The following is an 11,271-nucleotide window of genomic DNA, read 5'->3' on the forward strand; positions in this document are numbered from 1 at the left end:
TCCTGCCACCTCCTTCAGTCTGTCTCCTCCCTCGTCTCTGACCAGGGACATCCAGAGCACAGTTCACCATTCAACGCTTGAGATGACGCAAAGAATTTAAGCTCCTAAAAGAGCTTATTAAATGTATTTTTACGTCCTGTTTAAAGCCTGTCTGGCCAGCAGTTAGAGTTCTGCTCACCGAGAGTATTTCAAGAATTTAACAACGTTGCTTTTGGCAGATCCTTGTGTTCATGCATGTTGTTAGACTGGCAGTAATGAGAAATGCACACCAATGGGTTCTCAGCAGCTTTTATTGTATACTAGCATTTCTGTAACTATTGTTTCGGGCCACAAAGTTGACCGTCGTATCTAAAAAAGACCAATATCTCAATATTTCACCCTTTAAAATGGCCCTTTATGATTTTCTTCTTTGGCACAAACCACGGTTGGAAGACAGACGTAGCATAACGTACAGTATTATTGTGTTCTTCATCTTTGAACTTTGATGTGTTGGCCTGAGACGGATGAGACGGACGTTGAGCATCACTCCATGTTGCAGATGCCTGAGCACTGTGGGAAGCTGCTCCTGTGGTTCCAGCAGCTGCCAGCAGAGGGCGCAGCCACAGAGAGGGTTGTGTTCAGGACAGCATGGCGGCCATGTTGGCAGCATCATATGTAGAGAAGATTATTAACACACAGTAAGTTTTGGTTCAGGACACTCATTGGCAACATGATGACTTAAACAGTGTTAAGTGTTGGATTTCAAAATCAGATTTCCATCAGCTGATACTTTTATTCAGCGGAGCACAGAAACACTAAATGCTATGACATGACATTTAGTCATTTCAAAGGAAACGTTTAATTATAGTTCATAATTTGAGACCCCTCGTGGTCTGTTCGAGTGCCCCCTTTGAACTGTGTTCCGTCATGCTTCATCTTTAACAGCCTGCCGTCCCCTTCCAGTCCCCATCTTCCTCCTTTACATCTTTCTTTTCCTCCATCACATCGTCTCACCTCTTCTCCCTCACTCTCTATCCTCTCCCTCGTTCTGACTCCCTCTATCCTCCCTGTTAACCTCTCGATCTCTCTCTCCCCAGTCTCCTTCTGGCTCTAACTCTTCCTCCACCTCACTCCTGTTTCTCACCCCAACTCCCTCTCTCCTCCGGTGTGCGGGTGAGGGCGAGCGCTGCAGAAAGACACCTTTGATACCCAGGGTCAAATTCCCTCTCTGTTTCTGCCTCACGAATGTCAATTTTCACCGGGTGAATGTTATTACTGTGCACCGATTAAACCAGCCGGCAGCGCTTTGATGGATCCTGTGTGGTGCAGATACCCCCCCCCCCCCCCCCCCCCCCCCCCCCCCCCCCCACACACACACACACACACACAACCAAGGTGTGAAGAAGGAAGAGCTTTATTGAGCATGTGTACTCTGAAATGGAGAGCAAGACGTCAGGTGTATTTTCTGTTCTAGGTACATAGAAAACTATTATAATCCCCCTACACACACACACACACACACACACACACCTTTGTTCCCAAACACACAACTTCAAAGTTTGCACATTATCTCCTGTCTGCTTAAAAAAGAAGTCCCTTTTCCGCTTTATTGCGTAAACTATTAGGAGTTATTTATTTTCGTTTGCATGCATGTTTTAATAAATTAAAATACATTTTGAATAAACTAAAACATGAATGCAAGTTCCTTACAAATTCCGACCGCAGTCAGATCATTGAAGTAAAAAACTAACATTTAGCTTGCTGATTCAAACCATCCAATGTTAACAGCCCTGACTGAAAGTGTTAATAAATCATTTTCATGTTTACTGCATGTCGGATCAAAGTGTCTGATGGGTGACAGTCAAAAGTGAAAGCAACTTTTAGTGTGGAATTTAGCATCAACTTCATATCCAGTCATGTCTCCACGGTAAACGTATCTTTTTATGGCATGAAAGGCAGAGTGCCCGCTGCGTCGTGCAGCTTGTTGCCTCTGTCGGACCCAGACTGTGGGGACGGAAAGAAACTTTGGAATGACTAGTGACAACATTTAGGGAAGCCAAATTACTGGTCAGCCACCGTCCCATGTTCTTTCTGTAATGATACGCTAGCGTTTGGGTACACACAGACCAAATGTGAGCCAGGCTACACTTAGACGACTGAGCGCCTCCTGAGCAGAGCTAAATCTGGGTGCAACGGAGAACTGGGTCCCACGTAAAGTATATAGTTCTGCATTTGAGGGAGGTTGGTCTTGCTTTCTAATCAAGGGAACATGGAAGATAAGTGAGACTGAGAGATGTGCTGAAATAAATGTTTCAGAAGGACACCCATGGTGCAACTGGGCATTTTAAAACTAAATGCAAAACTGGACAAAAGGTCATAAGCATGAGGTCCATTTACCTTCCAGAAGAAGAAGAAGATGCTGACTGTGGCTGCCTCTTTGTGTGATGTCAATAGTATGCACGCCACAATATCACAGTGACACAATGAGGAACTACTGTAGTCACACAACTCTCCAAGTAGAAAAGTCTGCTTTCAGAAGTCCATATATTATTTCATTTATTTTGTCAGTTATGATGCACATGTTTTTGCACCGTTAGACCCACTGTCATTCAACAGGGACACTGATTCAGTAGTGTAGTGTAGGGGAAAGCAGCATTATTATAATTCATATAACTGTCTGTCAGAGGTCGTAGCAGGCTCAGTTTTGAAGATACTGGTGTCATAAACTACAGAAGACCCGAGGCCTCCACTGGTACCAACCATGTCTTGTCGGGGAGGAGGCTGCATTTCGTTGAGGGAAAGGTGTCATGGCCATATTCACAGGGGTCCCTTGACCTCTCACCTCAAGATATGGGAATACAAAAGGGCTCTACACGTGTCTTCTCTTTACAGACATGCCCACTTTATGATAATCCCACGCAGTTTGCATACAGTTTAAATGCGTTACTGTTGCCTTTTCTAAAATGGTGTATTTGAATATTTCTGTGGTCCCTGAACAGTCTTGGAGTTGCATAAATTGGGTTTGACTGCAGCTGAGACTCTTGAGGATCCAGTGAGCCCAACTGTATCCATGTGTGATGATGTTAGTCCTCATAGTGAGAACTCTCTTTGAAACTGTGCAACATGACCTGTTGTGACCTCTAGGATAATCAGTCAGGAAACGTTCCGACCACAAACTAGAGACCCGCTGCATTCAGAGCTGTATTTGTCAGAATACAGAGGAGTATTGTCATAAGGGGTCGCTTGCCATCCAATTTTGCGATTCTTTCAGAAATTAAAAAAAAATGTCAGAAGTGTTTGACACCAAATCACAGTGTGGATTTTTCTATGGGGTTCCTCAAGGGCTTGGTGTTTTAATGTGGTATTTTTTTGGAGGGATTTTGTCGTCTTTTTTTTTTATCAGCTCTCAGATGATCAGAAATTGTTAAATTTAGCACAAAATCTGAAGCACCAAAATCCCCAAATTGCTGCCACAACTTATGAAACATACAGTAAGTGAGCATGACCAACACAGAAATGTTTATTACAGATATTTATGGTCAGAAAAACTTGACACAGCGTGCATCTCAAATTCATCTTCTGGTTTTCAGCTTTCAGATGACATAGACCACTTCTGTGTGTCACACTGATGACACTGCAGCCTCACAGGTATTTCTCCTGCCGTCTCGGTTGTTCGTACAGTGATGGACCGGATGTGTCTCAACTCAGATAAAAAGCTCTTTGTTTCGGAAATCAATGATTCGTTTTTCTGTCCTCGATCTTTTGTGCTTGCGTCCCCGAGACAAACCTCAGCGTTCATCTCTTTTCACCTTCTTCTCTAAAGTTGTCACTGATACCAGATCCAGCTGTTTGAGTCTTCAATTAACCTTTTGTTCTGCCAGTGTTTGTCCAACAAATGGCTGAGTTAAAGCATGAATTACTGAGTTTATGGGCGGCCGTGGCTCGGCAGGTAGAGCGGGTCGACCACTAATCGCAAGATTGGCGGTCAGGGGAACTTGGCGCAAGAGCCCCTGTTCCTCCAGTCCACATGTCAAACTGGGCGAGATACTGATGCTGAGCCCCAAATTGCTCCCAAATGCTGTGCCATCAGTTTGTGAATGCGCATTAGTTCACTTCCTGCAATCTCTGCCATCACAGAGTGCGTGTGCGTGTGCGTGTGCGTGTGCGTGTGCGTGTGCGTGTGTGTGTGTGTGTGTGCGCTGAATGGTGACATAGTGACTAAACTAGAAAGGCACCATATAAACGCAATGACCGTTAACCTGTTAGCTTGTAACTCCATCAGCACCATTAACAGTGTAGGCAAGCAAGTTTGGTGATTGGGTGTGTTTATTACAATGCTATGTGGGGCCTGTAGCTGACTATATCTAAGTTGTCATATATACAGAAGTATCTTTTTTTTCCCACAATTTCTGAACACCGTTGCTTTACTAACTAGGAGGGCACCCTGAGAGCGCAGACCTCCACTAAGGCCTTGTCTATAGGATGATATCAGGAGGGGTTCTTCCTTGGACAGTTGGACAGTATTTTTTCCGTAATCCTGCTGACAAACAAACCAAACTAAAATCTCTGCTGGAATCATTTAATCCGATCCCAAGTGTTAGAAAGACTCCAGCCCGTTTCCTCTCCGACGCCGTATTACTGCACTCCTCCCTCTTCCTACCATCTCCCAGGTGTCTTCTCCTCCTCCATGCCCCTCGCTCACTGAGCTCTCTTCCCTCCTCGGGTAACTTCGTCTTCATCCCCTGAGTCACATCTTTCTCACATCCCAGGCTTCTCTCTGCCCCACTACTGTACCAGAGAGAGAGGGCCCTGGTCTCAGCAGCTTCCTGTCTCACAAAAGACCCCTCTGTGTTTCCTCCGCTGCCACCCCACCCCCTTCCTCAACACCCCTGTGGTACATTCCCTCCCTCTCCCCCGGTGCATTCCTTATTGACCTCAGCCGGCTGAGGAGTCCCTCCGTCAGCGCCGGGGTCCCTGAGGGAGCTGAGCCTCCACTGATCTGGGGAAGCACTTTTTCAGGGTTCCTGTCGAGGAGAAGTCAGTCCAGAGAGTATGCCTTTCAATATCAGATTGAGTTCTTTATTACAACTCACTTACCACTCAAAGTGCTTTAATGTCGTCATTCACCCATTCATACACTGATGACAGGCTACCATGCTAGGTGCCACCTGCCCATCAGGACTAACTAAGCATTCACACACCGATGACATCGGGAGCAATGCGGGGTTAAGTGTCTTGCCCAAGGACGCATCGACATGTGGAGGGGACCGCTGATTATGGGATGACCCGCTCCACCTTCTGAGCCACTGTCGCCCATGGAGGACTGTTGGGAGAAATGGCTGAGCTGACATCAGGGCTCAATGTATAGAAACTGGACATGAAGAAAAAAGGAAGCGTACACACAGTTGGTGGAGGTTTATCCAATGTTAGAACACGTGAACATGAAGCTACAGTGTAACATGCTCCTGAGGTGTTTTCCATAGCAGTGGGTTACATGCTGTTCTGTTTGACCGAGAGGATTCAATACTGTTGTTCTCAGTCACTGCGTGCTGACAAGCACACAACGATATGCTTATCCTAATGTGTGTAAAACAGTGTTCGTTGTGTCGGTGTGTTCAAACAGGCCGACAGCTCTATTATAAGCATATGTCCGTTTTACATGCTTTTTTTACCCATCCCACAGATACAGAAGTAACACAGTTCACCTGCAACTATACACCCCCAACATTGCTACGTCTTAAATGGTATAAAACAGATTATAGTTTTGTTACGCGTGCATCAGGTAATCACTACTAACAACGGGGCAAACATTATAATCTGAGGATTCTATGCTGCTGTCCCCCTGATGCCACACACTGCTTACTGCAGCCTCCACCAACACAAAGCCTTTTTGTGAGAACTTCCTCAAAAAGCAAAGCCAAACCCTATATGATCAATTCCTTAACGTGGCAGCCTGAGTTTCTTTCATTCTTCTGAAGTTGACTTCTTTTTTCCTAATAATGGATATCTCATATTCAAATGAAACACTCGGTGCCGTTATTATAGAACCAATTCCTCGCCATTGACAGACGGATTGCAGTGCTAATCCCTCAGGTCGTCTGGGCCTGGAAGAGCTCCGACTCCTCCACCCTTCTTTGTAATGGTCAGCTGGTCCAGGTACAGCAAGGCGTCACTCTAACGGCACAGTGACCCCCCCGACCCCCGCCTCGACCTCACAGCGTCCAGCTGACTCGTCCGGGTTACGGCAGGGCTTCGCTGCCCTCTGTCCCTTCACCGTGACACCGACTGAATACCTGTAATGCTTCACATACCTGCTGCTTCTCCTCTTTCATCCCTTACAATGAACCCTCAAGACACACTGGTTCTCAGTCAGACTCTTCTCCCTCTAAAAATGCTCTCCTGACCTGCCGAGTCAGCGAGGAGCTCTTTCTTAACGCAAACAATACCAGTTGTTCTTACAGGCAACCACAGCTTGTGATGGGGCATGAGTTCAACTTGTGTTCTCTAGTTTATCCTGATTCATTTGACCCATTATTTCTTCATGATTATTGTTATGGGACGGGCTGTAAAAAGTGTTCAGTATTGGGGCAGTGTGCTTCAGTGCTCCACGTGTTCTCTGTTTGACTGGGTTTTCTTCAGAGCTCTGATTTTCTTCCGCAGTCCAAAGATGAGCGGGTCAGGTGGAGTCTGCTGGTTCGGATTGACCCTGTGATGGACAGTTTGTGTCCAAGATATGTGTTATTGTCGGTAGAGTTGCATTATTGTGCATCAGGATTGTTTAAAGTACTATAGGTGATCAGGGAGGGCTTTTCCTTGTCAGAAAACACACCTGTGCACGGAGAGTGAATCAAACCTTCCACTGTGTGCACTGATGTGGTGTGAAGTACCATTGACATCGACTGAAGTTTAGTTTCTTAAAGGTCCCATGAAGTGGTGTTGAGATCACAATTCCCTTCCTCAGTTTGGTGTTTAAACAAGTAAATAAGGCCGGACTTTAGTGATGGACTTTTTAAGGGAGTTGATAAGAAAGTTGGATAAAGGCTGCAACATGGAACCCTGACCTGAGCTGTTGAGGATTCCTCATCACAGGTACAGGTGTGGTACAGGTGTAGATAAAGATGAAGACTTTTTCTTTTCTTAAAATCTTAGGTGATGTCTTTGAGCCATTCGTTGGTGCTGGCGATGGTGCACAATGACCACAAAGTCTAACTCGTCCTGCCAGGTGGTTGGTTACCGTTGAAAACTGCTGAGGCCCTTTCAGGTGATACTTGCTATATGGATGAACCATCTGTCAATCAAGCTCAGGAGAAGCAAACACATCTTCTCCATGGAGAAAAGCCTTCAGTGCCGTTCTTTGCTGTACTTTCAATTAAAAAATAACCTCCAGTTCTGACAGAACTGATGCTATTGCAGCGTCTGCGCTAACCTCTATTAGAGCCGCCATCTTTGCTTTGAACCAACAGTCAGTCGCCTGTCCGTGTCGTCATGTTCGTATCCGCTCCGAAGTTCCGGATGTGTCGTTAATTTAGTTATAATGCATAAAACATAAGAGACAAGAAATAAAAATGTAATGCACACGTTTATTTCATCAATATAACTGGGGCTACAAGCTAACAACACAGACAATGTGTTTCATTTCATTTGTGACTTCAGTGCCACCTTTAAGCCTTTAAACCTCATTCTAAGGGACAGTCTGCTGAGCTGTACCGTGGCCCACTGTGGGCTGCAGTGACAGCTGTATGCTGACTTCATCTGTGGAAAAACCTGCGACTTTGAGGAAACAAGACGTCGAGGTCCCACCCTGTGTTTTAGTCAGTAGGTCAGCTAGCGATGCTTCTGTCCATCCGTCCACCGTCTCCCTCCTCACCTCAGGTTTTTTTTCTTCTTCTGGAATCTCCGTGTGTAAATACCGTTTGATCCCTCCTCCCTCCCTTTTGCTCTCTCTCTCTTTCTCCCTCCCCTCACCTCCGTCCTCTCCCTCCTTCTTTATCAATGGCCCTCATTCATTCCCTCTCACCCTCTGCATGCCTGTGTGCCCCCCACCACCAGCTCTCTGCCCACCCATCCTCCTCTTTCTCTCTCTCTCTCTCTCTCTCTCTCTCTCTCTCTCTCTCTCTCTATTCATTCATTCCTGTGATTTTTCCTGCCTGTACCTTTCCACAGATCCCCCCCCCCCTCCCAGGCAGCAGTTTCTTCAAACCTTCATCCGCGTTCTATCTCTCTCCTCCATCTTTGGCTGCTTCATTATGGGGGATCTTGGTATTTAGATGCAGATCTAGACGTGTTTTTTCAGGCTTAAGTAATATTCATTGGCCTTTATGAGGAAAAAGTGAATTTCCTGTTCTTGTGGGCACGCTCCTTACAATTTCTAGATATTTCAGTGTTGGTTAGATATGGATCTTATCTGATTTTGTTGTGGTGAATTTATGTTTTTTAACAAATGAATACAGTGTAAATGAATGCCTTTTATTAGTCCAGCCATTATGCACCATCTGGGCAAATTACCTTCTAACGGTGAGTAATTGTGCTAAATAGAGCAAATCCTGGAGTTCACCTATTGCTATTTTTAACGTCAAAGGTTGAGGAAGCTTTCTTCATACTCCCAAAAACAACAGAATTGCTAAGCGCTGAAAGCCACTAATGAAACGCGTACACTAGAAAAATGCTGAGAATGAGAGAGAAGGGAACACACGCTGTGTTTTTCTTGTTTTACTTTGTAGGAATATGAAAAGACGAGTGCACTTTGTCATAATATGCTGTGTGCTCGTGTACAAACTGTCCCTCGGTCACACAAACACACACTGTACATCAGTTGGCACGCAAACTTCCGAGCTCACCCCACACAGAAACACACGCCCACTTAGTTGTACCCTCCCTCCCTCTGCCCCTTAGTCACCCCTCGTCCTCCCTCCTCCTCCTCCTTCTCCTCCTCCTCTTCTTGCCTATTTCGAGGTATGTGGTTAGCTGGGTGTGTTCGGTGGCCAGATTTAAAATCACTGACCCTTTCTCTGTCTAAGTCCCCTTTTTTTTCTTTTCTTTTTTTACCTGGCTCCGCACACCTCCAGCGGCTTCACCAGGCCGAGCCGAGTGTGTATTCATCGCACGTACTCTTTGACCCCACTGTTAGTGTCCAGAGCATCAGTCCACTCCCTTTCTCCGTTTCCTCCCAGGCGAGCCCCTGCTCTGATCTATTTCGGGGTGTGTTGTGGCTAGCAGGGTGTGTGTGTGTGCGTTTGCAGCCCTGCCCAGTAAAATACAGACTTTCCAAGGAAGTCGGCAATATAATATGGCCGCTTTATTGTAATTACAAGCTTCTCCTTTTGGAAATAGCGCATAGAGAGAGCTGCCCACAGGCACTTGCTGAGTCCGTCTCCATCTCTTGCTGTCCTTCTGCAGACGCCCTCGTCTCGGCCTCATCCATCCGTCCCTGAAGTCTCTGTGGCTCGCGTTGATCCAGATGTCACCACACCAGGAGGCTCTATCAGCTGGATACGAGTCACCCTTTGACAGTACAGCCTGTTAAGATTCCAGTGCGAGTGTGAGAAATGAGTTTGGTGGGTGGCCACGTCTTCTGGAGCTTCCCTGCAGGGAAACCTTGTGGTCTCTGGGTTCTTATGGCCCTGAAATTTCCGCCAAGCAAATTATAAGGCTTTATTAATTCAAATATGGCTGACATTGAAGCTCAATGGTGTAATTGAAGGGTTCACATTGACCTGTTACACCGCTTTTCTCCTGGATTAGCTGAGTGGGAGCACCTGCCTTTTGATGTGAGGATATTTTACCCCCGTCATAACATTTTAGCAGCCTCACCTCCTGGTGAAGTGGTCACTTGGTTTGTTTGAGGATGATGAAGTCATGCTGCTGGCGGGGGCATATGTGCAATTCCTGTCCTTTTGGAATTTGTGGTACCTCCATAATGTGGATGCTCAGCAGTTTGTATGGATTATACCGTTGCTAAGGCAGGGCTGCTTTATGCTGCATTTGGTTAAGGGTGTGGGCCCTCGGGACCAAACACATTGGATACTAAAACTGCACCAGATGACATTTTGAAGCCAAATTCTTCCATCTTACTTGCTTTAAAGGTGCATTGTAAGATCTGGCCGGATTTTAGTTTAAAACATACAAAAAATGAGCTACCATTATCACCAGAATGTGAAGAGGCCTATGTATTGTGTTGCCGAGATATCTACTGAAATTAGTGCGCTAACCAGCTAGCCCCAGCCCGTCCTGTCTTGTGCCTGGAGAGGCGATAGTGAGTCACTACAGCAGCATCCAGTCTGTCCTCAGGCCGAGAGGACGAAGACGTAGAGCTGCCCCGAGGGCTTGTCAGTCACATTGAGGGTACAGGGTCCCAGTACATTTTGATACTTTGTTTATTTGATTAAATTCAAAGTGGCAGAAACAAACGACTTGAGGGGAGGAGGGTGGGTGGCGACTCCAGGAGACGGACCTTCAGTTAGCGATTAGAGCAAATGGAGGCAAGCTGCAGAATCAGATTGACAACAATAGGCACCGGCTAAAGCACGCACCTGTTGTGACCAGCTTTAAAGGGGACATATCATGCTTATTTTCAGGTTCATACTTGAATTTGGGGTTTCCACTAGAACATATTTACACGCTTTACAGTTAAAAAAAACATGTTGTTCTTTTCATACTGTCCGTATAAATATACCTGTATTCACCCTCTGTCTGAAACGCTCCGTTTTAGCACCTGTCTCTTTAAGCCCCCAGTCTGCTCTGATTGGTCAGCGTTTTCCGGTCTTCCTTACCTTCACAGCTCCACTTCAGACAGGGACTCACTGAGTGTGTTAACTACGCAGAGTTTAGCTGCACTTCTACACGTGACTGTATAGTTGTGACATCACAACCTTCTGAAAGACTTGATGGCTGGTTTTAAGACACAGATTCTGAATATGGGCCGTGTGCAAATGATGATGATGGGGACAGAGGTCATGAAACCAAAAGAAAGATGCATACAATGAAATAGGGTACAATGAATAAAAAATAATGAGTTAAGATAAAATAATTGTGCGGTAAATACAGCAATGTTAAAAAGATTTCGTTGAAAAGTGTGGACAGATTTCCATTACCACCTTTAGTTGAAAAATGAATTTACCAAAGACGAAAATGAATCTTTAAAATAACCGAATCGGATTTTAACGTGATAAATGTCCATAAAGCAAACCTGACTACACACACACACACACACACATACACACACACACACACACACACACACACACACACACACACACACACACACACACACAGATACATTAAGACAAGCATTCA

Source organism: Anarhichas minor, unplaced genomic scaffold (assembly GCF_050575085.1).
Source record: "Anarhichas minor isolate MPS153535 unplaced genomic scaffold, ASM5057508v1 ptg000033l, whole genome shotgun sequence".
NCBI lineage: Eukaryota > Metazoa > Chordata > Actinopteri > Perciformes > Anarhichadidae > Anarhichas > Anarhichas minor.